At 38.4% G+C, this 13,371-nt stretch overlaps 2 long non-coding RNA genes across 3 annotated transcripts in view; one reads left to right on the top strand and one right to left on the bottom strand.

Annotated features, from left to right (window-relative positions):
- LOC139078203 (uncharacterized) overlaps window positions 1–13,371 on the top strand; it is a 42,617-nt gene that overhangs the window by 13,421 nt on the left and 15,825 nt on the right. The gene's annotated exons all lie outside the window — the stretch shown is intronic.
- LOC139078103 (uncharacterized) lies at window positions 7,644–11,941 on the bottom strand. Its single transcript, XR_011530862.1, has 3 exons — window positions 11,827–11,941; window positions 10,670–10,755; window positions 7,644–10,075 (listed from the first exon to the last, which is right to left on the bottom strand). It is a non-coding gene; the product is annotated as an uncharacterized lncRNA (long non-coding RNA).

Consider the following 13,371-nt stretch of genomic DNA (forward strand, 5'->3'; position numbering starts at 1 on the left):
TGAATTTGGTTTGCTAAAATTTTATTGGAGATTTTTGCATCTGTGTTCATCAGGGGTATTGGCCTGTAATTTTCTTTTTTTGTGGTGTACTTGCCTGGTTTTGGTATCAGGGTAATGCTGGCCTTGTGAAATGAGTTTAGAAGTGTTCCCTCCTCTTCTCTTTTTTGGAGGAATTTGAGAAGGATTGGTATTAATTCTTTGAATGTTTGTTAGAATTTACCAGAGAAACATTCTGGTCTTGGAGTTTTGTTTGTTGGGAGGTTTTTGATTACTGATTCAATCTCCTTACTAATAATCAATCTGTTCAGATTTTTAATTTCTTCATGATTCCTACTTGGTAAGTTGTGTGTTTCTAGGACTTAATCCATTTTATCTAGGTTTTTCAATTTGTTGGCATGGAACTGTTCATAGCAGTCTCTTATGATCCTTTGTGTTTCTGTAGCATCAGTTGTAACATCTCCCCTTTCATTTATGATTTTATTTAAATCCTCTTTGTTTCTTGGTGAGTCTAGCTAAAGGTTTGTCTATTTTGTTTGTCTTTTCAAAAAACCAGCTCTTAATGTCATTAATCTTTTGTATTGTCTTTTAAGTCTCTATTTCATTTATTTCTGCTCTGATCTTGGTTATTTCCTTCCTTCTACTAACTTTGGGCTTAATTTGTTCTTCTTTTTCTAGTTCCTTGAGGTGTCAACTTAGGTTGTTTATTTGAGATCCTTCTTGGTTCTTGATGTAGGTATTTATCACTAGGAACTTTCCTCTTAGAACTGTTTCTGCTGCATCCCATAAGTTTTGGTTTGTTGTATTTCCATTTTGATTTGTCTCAAGGTATTTTTTTGATTTCTCTTTCGATTTCTTCTTTGACTCATTGTTGTTCAGTAGCATGTTGTTTAGTCTCCACATATTTGTGAATTTTCCAGTTTCAGCTTGTAACTGATTCCTAGTTTCATACCATTGTGGTTGGAAAAGATGCTTGATACGATTTCAATCTTCTGAAATTTATTAAGACTTGTTTTGTGACCTAACATATGACCTATCCTAGAGAATGTTCCACATGAAATTGAGAAGAATGTGTATTCTGTGTTTTTGGATGGAATGTTCTGTATATGTCTGTTAAGTCCATCTGGTCTAATGTGTAGTTTAAGTTCAATGTTTCCCTATTGATTTTATGTCTGGGTAATCTATTCATTGATGAAAATGTGGTATTAAAGTCTCCTATTATTATTGTATTGCAGTCTATTTCTCCCTCTAGTCTGCTAATATTTGCTTTATTTATTTAGGTGCTCCTACGTTGAGTGCATAAAAATTTACAAATGTTATATCCTCTTGTTGGATTGCCCCTTTATCATTATATAATGATCTTCTTTGTTTCTTCTTAGAGTCTTGTCGTAAAGTCTATTTTGTCTGATATAAGTATAGCTACTCCAGCTTTCTCTTAGTTTCCATTTCTTTGAGATGACTGCTTCTTTCTTCCCCTTCATTTAGTCTGATGTTAAACTTCTCTATTGTATTTTTCAGTTCAGTTATTGTATTCTTCAGCTCTTGACTTCTATTTGGTACTTCCCTATATTTTCTATGTCTTTGTTGAAATTCTCACTTTGTCCATCCATTCTTCTCTTGAGCTTGGTGAGCATCTTTATGACTTTTATTTATCTAGTAAATCATTTATCTCCATTTCATTAAGGTCTTTTCCTGAGGTTTTATCTTGTTCATTTGTTGGAACATATTACTCTATTTCTTCGTTTTTCTCAATTTTGTGTTGGTTTCTATACATTAGATAAAACAGCCAACTTTCCCAGTCTTGAAGGAGTGACCTTGTATGAACATTGCAGGGGACACCTCTGAACCTTATCATTCAACCCTACCCTAGCTCTGGTTGTCTCTCAAACCTTTGTGATTGTCCAAGTAACCTAATTCATTTTAGTAGCTCCCATTAGTTGAGGGTGTGCCAAGACCTCTCAATGGCCCAAAGGGAAGGATCTCAGTCGGCACCTAGATTCAGGCTGATTGGAAGCTAGACCCTCAGGCAGCAGATTTTAAAGTATGTAAAGAAATATATCTCTTTCAGGGGACGACTGAGATATAGGCATTTCTCTGTGCCCTCTCTGCACAGAGCCCTGGGGTTAGAACGGTTTCTGTTTTTGCTACTGTCCCGTTGAACCCATGAACATAAACTCTACTGGCTACCAGAGGCAGGCTATCAAGGAATGTGTCCTTTGGGACACAAGCTGGGGCACCAGGTGTATACACAAACTCCTTGTGGGAGACGTGGATGACCTGGGGTGGGGTAGAGGGAGAGTGTGAAGGTGGCACCAGCCAGCCTCCCTGGTCTCTGGACAGGATTGCAGTCATCCCCTAGATGTCTGTTTAATTAGGCCACAGCTATGCAGATAAGTTAATAGGCCTCATTCATGGAAAGATTAGGGGTGCATTTCAGTCTGCTGTCATTGTGCTGTGCCCCAGGGGGCATAACTGGTTAAGAACTGTTTCTCCATTTACAACAGTCCTACAGGCTCTGTAAGTGCAAACTCCACTAGACATCAGAGGTAGGTGATTAGGAGGTGTCCCCTGCATGGCAGCTACAAAAATTGGGAGGGGCCAGATGAGTGTACAAGCTCCTCCCCTGGGAGCTACCAGCAACTTGGAGTGAGGCAGACGGAGACTGCAAATATTGCACCCACCAATCTCCATCTTCAGAGAGCACCTCAGTAGGCCCCCAGATGTGTGCCAAATCAGAAGACTGCCCCTCAAACCAAAGCTCCAAGATGGGAAATAAACCTCTTTCACAGAAAGAATGGGGAGTGTTTCAGTCTACTGTCTCTGTGCTGTGCTCTGGGGGTGATAGCCAGCCAAGAACTGGTTCTCCATTTTTTACAGTCCCATGGGGCCCAGCAACACAAGTCCCACTGACTACCAGAGCCAGGTGATCCAGAGATGTCCCCTGGGTGCAGCCATACACACCAGGGCACGAGACATAAAAACTGGGGCACGAGAAGGTGTACAAACCCCCCTCTGGGTGATATAAGCACTCTGTACTGTGGCAGAGGGAGAGTGCAAAGGGAGCTTGCCCTCCAATGTCTCTGGCGAGAATTGCAGTTGTCCCTTAGTTGTGTGTTTAATTGGAAGCCTGCCCGTCAGTCTGCAGCTGTGAAGAGAAGGTAATAGGCCCCTTTCAAAGAAAGACCGGGTGCCTCAGTCTGTTGCCTCTCTGCTGTCCCCTGGCGATGGTAGCCAGTTAGGAAGTCTTTCTCTGTTTCTTACAGTCCCATGGGACTTGTGAGTGAAAGGCCCACTGGAAACCAGAGGCAGGTAATCTAGAGGTGTCTCCTGTGCAGCAGCTGCGAAAATTATGCTGGTGAGCTGGAGTGAGGCAGAGGGAGAGTGCCATGATGGTGGCCTCTGGCTTCAGTCTTCGGAGAGTATATGAGTAGACCTCTAGTTGTGTTAAATTAGTTGCCTGCTCCTTAGACCGATGCTTTAGATATGTAAGAAAGTCTGGGTGCTTTTCAGTCAGCTGCCTCTGTGCTGGGCCCTTTAAGAAACGTTTCTCCGTTTGTTGTAACCTTGTGGGTCTCATGGACACAAGGTCCATTGGCTTTCAAAGCTAGATGTTTTGGGGGTTTCTCTCTTAGGCGCAGTGCTTAAAAGTTGGGGTCGAACCCTTTTTTTTTCTTGTTTGTCCAGTGTGTAGGAGTCCCTGCGCTAGTTTTTGTTTTTGTTTTCAGAGGAAATTGTTCCGGTTACAGCTATAGATTCCGTGTGTCTGTGGGAGGGGGTGAGTTCAGGATCCTCCTCCATTGTCATCTTGAACTGGAACCTTCTTGTTTTCTTTTGATTGATTGAATATTGGCCCTTTAACTTTTGTTCCCATCCCTTGTTTGGAAAATACACACTCTATTTCCATTCATTTAATGATTAACTTAGAAATTTTATCACACATACTCGCCTGTCAAAATCTAAGTTTAATTAGTATCTTTCTTCTCCTTACAAAGACTTAGAACATTATAACTCCATCTCTCCTGACTTACTCATAATGGATTTTGTGTATTTCAGTTGTATCATTTTTAACCCAAAACATTAATAATATTATTGTTTTATAAGTCAATCTTTTTCCTTGCTAGTAGTCCATGACCTGAAGTCAAATTTGTCTACTAGTATAGCCACTCCAGCTTTCTTTTGATTGGTGTTTGCATGGTGTATCTTTTTCTATCCTTTTATTTTGAGTCAACTTATATTACCAAAACAAAGGTGTATGTATTTTTGTAAATAGCATACAGTTAAAAAAATCCATTTATATGCAACATCATTCATCATTAGGGAAATACAAATCAAAACCACAGAGAGATACCACGTCACAGTAATACAGATGGCTACTATCAAAAAAACCCAGAAAATAGCAAGAGTTGGTGAGGATGTGGAGAACTGGAAACCCTTGTGCACTGCTGACAGGAATGTAAAATAGTGCAGTTGCTCAAAAAGTAAAAATAGAACTACCGTATGATCCAGCAATTCCACTTCTGGGTTTATCCCCAAAATAATTGAAAGTAGGGTTGAGAAGAGATATTTATATGCTAATATTCATAGCAGCTTTATTCATAATAGTCAAAAGGTGGAAGAAACCTAAGCATCAGTGATGGATGAATGGATAAACAAAATGTGCTGTATAAATACAATGGAATGTTATGCAGATTGTAAAAGGAAGGACATTCTGACGCGCAGTAACTTGGTGAAACTTGAGGACATTGTACTACACAAAATAAGCAGGTCACAATAAAGACAAATACTGTATGATTCCACTTATATGAGGAACCTAGACCTGTCAAATTCATAGAGACAGAAAGTAGAAGTGTGGTTTCCGGGAGATGAAGGGAAAATGAGGAATTGTTTTTTAATGGCTAAAGGGTTCCAGATTTGCAAGATGAAAAGAATTTACAACAATGTGAATGTACTTAATACTCCTAAATTGCACACTTAGAAGTGGGTAAGATTGTAAATTTTATGTTATGTCTATTTTACCACAGCTTAAAAAATATTAAAATAAGCCATGGCCCTTTTATGGGTAACTAATTGTCGAATGAAAAAAAATCCATCCATCTTGTTAATGTGTGTGTTTAAACCATTTACATTTCCTGTAATTATTAGAATGTTTGGATCTTGGTCTACCATTTTATTACTTGTGTTCTGCTTGTTCCCTCTGCTTTTCTTCTCCCTATTCCGTCTTTTCTGCTTCTTTTGGATTATTGGAATATGTTTTGAGTATTCCTTTAAAATTTTCTAATTGAGTTCTTGACTATATAGTTTTTTGGTGATTTCTCTAGGGATTACAATATGTAATCTTATTTTTTCATAACCTACGTGGAATTAATGTTTTATCATTTCAAGTGGAATGTAGAAGCCTCACCGCTGTCTAAGTGCCTCTATACTGCCCCCTTTATGTTGTCATGTGTATTACATCTACAGATGTTAAAGCCCCATGAGACATGTTATAACCATCGCTTTCAATTGTCATACAGTCCTGTGCAGCATAAGGTAATTCTGGTCAACGGTGGGCCGTATATATGATGATGGTCCCATAAGATTAGGACCATATAGCCTAGGTGTGTAGGAGCCTACACTGTTTGGTTTGTGTAGGTACACTCTGCGATGTCACCCAAGGATGAAACTGCCTAACAGAGCATTTCTCAGAACATATCTCTGTCATTAAATGATGCACGATGGTACATATTTTAAAGCGTTTAGGAGGAAAAATTATATTTACCAAAATATTTACCATTTCTGTCGCTCTTCCCTCATTATTGAATTTCCATTTCCCTCTGGTGCATTTCCCTTTTTTTTTTTTTACAAAACCACTTTATTGAGTTATGATTGACATACAAAAAGCTGTACCTATTTAATGTGTTCAATTTGATGAGCTTGGAGATAGGTCTACATTCATGAAACCATCACCACAATCAACACTGTAAACATATATATCACCTCCAAAAGTTTCCTTGTACCTTAATTCTATTCCTTAATTTATTTAGTGATAAGACACAACATAAGATATATTCTTTCAGCAAATTTTTAAGTATACAATACAGTATTGTTAACTATAGGCACTATGCTGTACAGTAGATCTCAAGGACCTATTCATGCTGCATAACTGAAACTTTGTGCCCTTTGACCAACTTCTCCCCACTTCCCCTTCCCCCAGCCCCTGGGAACCACCGTTCTACTCTGCTCCTGTGAGTCTGACTATTTTAGATTCCTTAAGTAAAATTATGTAGCAATTACTCTTCTGTGTCTGGTTTATTTCACTTAGCATAGCATTCTCCATATTCACCCATGTTGTTGCAACATGGCAGGATTTCCTTTTTTTATTAAGGCTGAATAATATTCCATTATATATAAATACTACATTTTCTTTATCCATTCATCCATCAATGGACATTTAGGTTACTCCATGCTTTAACTCTTGCGAATAATATTTCAATGAATATAAATGCAGATATTCCTTTGGGATAGTGATTTCATTTCCTTTGGATATATACCCAGAAACGGAATTGCTGGATCATATGGTAGTTTTATTTTTAATGGTTTCAGGAACTTCCATACTGTTTTCCATAGTGACTGAGCCAATTTACATTCTCAACAACAGTGTACAAGTGTTTGAAATTTCTCCATATCCTTGCCAACACTTGTTAACTTCATTTTTTTGGGATAATAGACATTCTAACAGGTGTGAGGTAATATCTCATTGTGGTTTTGATTTGCATTTCCCTGATGATTAGTGATGTTGAGCACCTTTTAATATAACTGCTGGCCATTTGCATGTCTTTGGAGAAATTTCTATTCAGGTCCTTTGCTCATTTTTTAATCAAGTTAATTGTTTTGTTTGCTATTGAGTTGTAAGAATTCCTCATATATTTTGGATACTAATCTCCTATTGGATACATGGTTCACAAATATCCCATAGGTTGCCTCTTCACTCTGTTGATTGTTTCCTGCGTTGTATAGAAGCTTTTTAGTTTGATGTTTTGGTAATTGTTTTCTTATTTTTTTTGTTCCTTTTAATCATCCTTCCTCTCTTGTTGCCTTATTTTGTGATTTAATGACTTTTTGTGGTGGTATCCTTTGATTCTTTTCTCTTTATGTTTTGTGCATATGCTATGGCCCTTTCCTTTGTGATTTCCATGTGGCTTACATAAAACATCTTATAATTACAACATCCTATTTTAAGGTAATGGCAGCTTAACTTTGATTGCATACAAAAACCTCGTACTTTTACTTCTCTTCTCTTTAGAAAATAAGTTTATTAGGGACCGGCCTGGTGGAGCAGTGGTTAAATTCATACATTTGCTTCAGCAGCTTAGGTTCACTGGTTCGGATCCTGGGTGCAGACATGGCACCACTTGGCAAAGCCATGCTGTGGTAGGCGTCCCACATGTAAAGTAGAGGAAGATGTTAGCACAGATATGAGCTCAGGGCCAGTCTTCCTCAGGAAAAAGAGGAGGATTGGCAGCAGATGTTAGCTCAGGGCTAATCTTCCTCAAAAAAAAAAAAAAACAAAAACAGAAAATAAGTTATTAATGTCATAATTCACATATTTTTGTATTGTGTATCCATTAACTAATTATTGTAGTTATAGTTATTTTTAATGTGCTTGTCTGTTAACTTTTATGGTAGAGTTAAAAGTGACTTACACAACACCATTGCAATATATCAGAATTCAGCTATATATTTACCTTTATCAGTGAGTTTTATACATTCATATGTTCTTTTACATTTTTCACTAGTTTTCTTTCATTTCAGCATGAAGAACTTCTTTTGGCTATTTTTGCAAGGCAGGTCTAGTGGTGGTAAATTGCCTCTGCTTTTGTTTGTTTGGGAAAGTCTTCATCACTTATTCATTTCTGAAGGATAGTTTTACTGAATATATTGTTATTACTTGGCAATTTTTTCTTTCAATATTTCAAATACATCATCCCATTCTCTCTTGGCCTGCAATGTTTTTGTTGAGAAATCTGCTTATGGTCTTAAGGGAGCTCTCTTGTGTGCTAAGTTGTTTTTTGCTTCCTGCTTTCAAAATTCTCTCTTTTTCTTTGAATTTCGACAATTTAATTATAGCGGTCTTGGTGTGGATTTTTGAGTTCTACCTATTTCAATACCTTTGGGCTTCATGAATCTGTACGTACATTTGTCTCCCCAAATTTGGGCAGTTTTCAACCATTATTTCTTTAAATAAGCTTTCTGCCTTTTTCTCTCTCTCTACTTCTCTGGGACTCCCATAATACATATATTTTGTCACTTGATGGTTTCTTGTAAGTCATATAGACTTTCTTCATCCTTTTTTATTCTTTCTCCTGTTTGTTCCTCTGACTAGATAATTTCAAATCACCTATCTTTGAATCCACTGATTCTTTCCTCTGCTTGATCAAGTCTGCTGACAAAGCTGTCTATTGAATTTTTCAGTTTACACATTGTATATTTTTACTAAGACTTTATTTTTTAAAAGCAGTTTTAGGTTCACAGCAAAATTGGGAAAGATACAGAGATTTATCATATACTCCCTGCCTCTGCCTGTGCATAGCCTCCACCATTAACAACACACTCCATTAGAGTGGTTCATTTGCTACAATTGATGGACCTACATTGACATATAATAATCACTCGAAATCTGCAGTTTACATTATGGTTCCTTCTTGGTGTTGTTCTTTTTATGGGTTTGGACAAATGTGTTATGATATGGGTCCACACTTACGGTGTCATAGAAGTTTCATTGCCCTAAACATACATTGTCCTCCATCTATTCGTCCATCCCCTCACCCCCAATCCCTGGCAATACTCATCTCTTTATTGTTTCCGTAGTTTTTCCTTTTAGTGAATGTCCAATAGTTGTAATCATACAGTTCGTATATCTTTTTGAGATTGACTTTTTCCACTTAGTAATATGCATGTACATTTCCTTCATGTCTTTTAATGGTTTGATAGCTCATTTCTTCTTGGCACCGAGTAATATTCCATTGTCTGGCTGTACTACAGTTAAGTTAACCATTTACCTGCTGAAGTGCATCTTGGTTGTTTCCACATTTTGGCAATTATGAATAAAGCTGCTTTAAACTTCTCTATGCAGGTTTTTGTGTGGACATAAAGTTCTCAGCTCCCTTAGGTAAATACTGAGGAGTGCAATAGCTGGATAATATGGTAAGAGTATCTTTAGTTTAGTAAGAAACCACCAAGCTGTCTTCCAAATTGGCTGTACCATTTGGAATTCCCACCAGCAGTGAATGAGATTTCCTGTTGCTCCACATCCTTGCCAGTGTTTGGTGTTGCCAGTGTTTGAATTTTGGCCATTCTAGTAGATGTGCTGTTGTTTTAATTTGCATTTCCCTGATGACATATGATGTGTAGCATCTTTTCACATGCTTATATGCCATCTGTGTATCTTCTTTAGTGAAGTGTCTGTAAAGGTCTTTGGACCATTTTTTACTCAGGTTGTTTATTTTTTTATTGTTGAGTTTTAAGAGTTCTTTGTATATTTTGGATAACAGTTTCTCCCAAGTCTCTGGCTTGTCATCACATTCTCCTGACATTGTCTTTTGCAGAGTAGAAGTTTCAATTTTAATAAAGTCCAACTTATCAACTATTTCTTTCATGGATCATGCCTTTGGTCAGTTATGGTATTCTTCAGCTCTAGGATTTTAGTTAAAAAAAAGATTTCTATTTCTTTTTTGACCTTATCGTTTTGTTCAATTGTTGTTTTCCTAATTTTGCTTAGTTGTCTGCATTCTCTTGTAGTTCACCAAACTTCTTTAAGAGGATTATTCTGAGTTCTTTGTCAGTCAGTTCATAGATCTCCATTTTTTAGTGTCGGTTATTGGAGTTTTATTAGTTTCCTTCAGTGGTGTCATGTTTCCCTCATTCTTTGTGATCCTCATATCCTTGCATTGGAGTCTGTGCATCTGAGGAAGTAGTCACCTCTTGCAGCTCACATTCAAGTGGTTTAAAATAATGAGCAAAACCAGATATTTCTGTTATCTTCATTGAGCTTTCTGTTGATTGAGGCATACAAGGAATCAAATGGCTGCTGCTGGGGGCTCTGTAAAGATGGGAAATAACAAATTCAGATGTCATTAATCTGCACATTTGTGTGATTTTCTTCAGAATTTCTCATCAGCCTGCTTTTTTTTTTTTTTTTTTTTTTTGGTGGAGAAGGCAAAGACTTCAAAGCATCTGGGTTTGGACTCTTTTCATATATATGAGTGCAGAAAATAATAGCATTTGGGCTTTTAAGATGTTGACAAGAGAGTAGCTGAAGTGATGAGTCACGGCTCTGAGGCTGGTAAAGAAAAGTGAAGAAGGAAGAGTGTGATTGACAGATGGAATATATCTGGGTCAAGAGAGCGTGGGTCTTGATGAATTCAAAGAGAAAGTGGTCCGTGATAGCAAAATGAGGGAACCAAAAAGTGTGTGATCATAGAAGGTGGACTTAGGCAGAATACATTCAATTCAGCTTACACTGCTGATGCACTAGTGAGACCTCGGGAAAGTCATTTCGTATCTCTGAGCCTCAGTTTCCTACTTTTGAAAATGCTGGCAATGACACCAGGCCCAAAATGTTATGAGTTTTAAGTGGGATAACTTAAGTGGAAGTAGTCAGCACATGGTGGGTGCTCACAGAATGTTAGCTCACCTCCACTCGATGCCACCTTGTCTTCTTCTTCTATTCCCTCCCGTTCTCTTGTCCCTATTGTTAGAGTCCTAGCAGGGTTATCGTCCCTGAAACAAAATGAGGAATAAAGAAATAGTCCTAGAAAAGGCAGATTAATGGACTAGAAGATAAAAGACCAAAAGAAGGAGAGTTTAGTGGCAAGGTCAGTTCCTTTGTTGGAAGACTCTAGGGTGATTTTAGTGATCAAGCTAGTCCAGTGTGGAAAGGACAATAAACTCTTCAGATAGCCTCTAATAACCCATCTGTCTGGGCAGACAGATTCCAAACTCCTTGTACCTGTGACTTATCTCTCCTAGTCCTACTAATGAGCCCTCACCGCAGGCACAGCATGATCTGCAACCACTCATTTCCACAGACTTCTGCCATGGTCCAGGGAGCAAAGCCTTGGGAGAGATTTCCCCTAATCCTCCAGCGAAGACAGAGCGTCATGCCTTATGCACGTTACTGAGAATATGCACAGATAATTGTGGGTGGGGGCAAAGTCTATGCCCCTATAATTCCCCAGAGGAGAGAACTATGTGTAAGTGCCAGAAACAAGGTAGATTAATTTATAAAACTATGTCATAGCAGCATGAAGAGTTGAACACACATAACAGTTCTATTCATTTTGGGGCAATGAATGATGAGCTTTTGCATTGTAATAGCAAATATAAAAAAACAAAACATTTCAGTACAATACGATCTACATTGGCACTTTGTGTAATCTCAGATCAGTTGGAGTCCTGATTACCTAGCCATGCAATTGCTCGTTCATTTAGGCTGTTGAATTACTTTGGTACAAAATGTGTCTTTTCTTATCGAATGCTTAGATGTGTCCAACAGAAATTGCTGTGCTTTCTTTCTTGGTGACTGTTATTTGTGAAACAACAAAAAGTGTTTACTCTTATATGTCTTTTGGTACCTATTCCCTTCTGTAATAGACATTTGACACTTTGTTTTAGCTGCCCAACACCTTTCAAATCCCTCTCTGTTTTCAGAATGCTACGCCTGTGGCAGGTATGACCAACTTTCCCCTCGAATGCATGCTCCCCTTCTATAGTATATAACTGTCACTGGGAAGCAGTTGCCAATGTCTCATTCCCCTTGCATCTAAGTGTGGTCATGTGATTTGTTCTTACCAATGGAACGTGAGGTCAAGTGATCGGTGTCACTTCTGGGAATAGGCTTTTAAGAATGAGCTGTGACTTCGTCGTGTTTCCACACTTTTGCACCAACGGTCTGGACTTCATTGATCTGCTTGTGAGAGAAACATAAAGCAGGTGTATGAAGTTGTTAAATGATCAGGGTTAGGGTCTCCTTACAGTGGGAGATGTGGATCCAGGTAGTAAGGCTTACTGATATATATAACGGTGGCCTCTACAAGCGAGATTCTGGCAATGTCCTTCTGCAATGTGGCTAATGTGAACCCAATGCCTGTGCTGCTGCTCATCACAATTAACTCCTTGTTAGGATAGATCAACAGAAACTCTTGCACTTGGTAGTAGAATGGCATAAATGCCACATCAGAGCGCCCTCTGGAGGAGTCCCAGGATGTCTTACAGGTTTACCCTTTTCTTGTAGGATGAGTCCCAGTCTTCTCTTTACTGTAGATCTTACTTTCCTAAGTGTCATGGGCAATGTGTTTGGCCCTCATCTTCCTAGTTGTATACTTCTAATTAGTTTAATTTTTATATAAAATCATATAGTACTTTGCCGTTTTAAAAACAAAATAGATTATATATAACAATGCAAGAAAAGAATCACTCTGGTTGTTGGAATGCACGATTGGTGGCAGGGAAGCCAGGGAAGAGAGCTCTGCAGGAATGGGCGGGAGGTGATGAAGGACCAACCAAAGAGGAGAAGGTGGAGATGGAGAGTGGGGCGTGTGTGGAGAGAGCTTGGGGGTTGCCAAGAGAGGGCAAAGCTGAGGATGAAACTTCTAGGCATCTAGTTCAGTTGTTAGTGTACATGGTGGGGACACTATCTGCCCCCTGCCTCGATTATCTCATGCACCCCAAAATTATAGAGTGAGTCTCACCTAAACGACAAAAGAGAATTTTCATCCTTGGGCTAAGCTGAACTCACAGCTTAGAATACAGGATCTGGGTGGACATCTGGTCCAACATTTACATGCTATAGCTGGGCAGACTGAGGCTGAAGAAAGAAAACAGAATTATCAAAGGGTCATCCCGCAAGGTAGTGAATTTGAGTTCTCATTGATTTACAGACCAGAAATCTGGTTCCCTTAGCCCTGAAACCTCTCTCATCCGCCTCTCCAGAAGAAACTAAAGTTGAAAGTTGGTTGTATAGACTTCTATGCATCTTTTAAGTCCTTTAGAAACACAAACACAGTACATTTAAAGATTATCTTTTGTCAAGATACAATTGGTATTGTGTAAGTTTAGGGTAACAACATGTTGATTTGATACATTTGTATATTGTGATATGATTATCATTGCAGTGTTAGCAAACACATCACATCACATTTCTTTTTTATGGTGAGAACATTTAAGACCTAGTCTCTTAGCAATTTTGAAGTATATAATACAGTATGGTTGTCTATATCCACTATAGTGTGCTTCAGATCGCCAGGACTTATTTATCTACTACTGGTTGCGTGTTTGTATCCTTAAACAACATCTCCCCAATTACCCCACACCCCAGCCCCTGGCAACCACCATTCA

The sequence above is a fragment of the Equus przewalskii genome, chromosome 21, assembly GCF_037783145.1.
Source record: "Equus przewalskii isolate Varuska chromosome 21, EquPr2, whole genome shotgun sequence".
Taxonomy (NCBI): domain Eukaryota; kingdom Metazoa; phylum Chordata; class Mammalia; order Perissodactyla; family Equidae; genus Equus; species Equus przewalskii.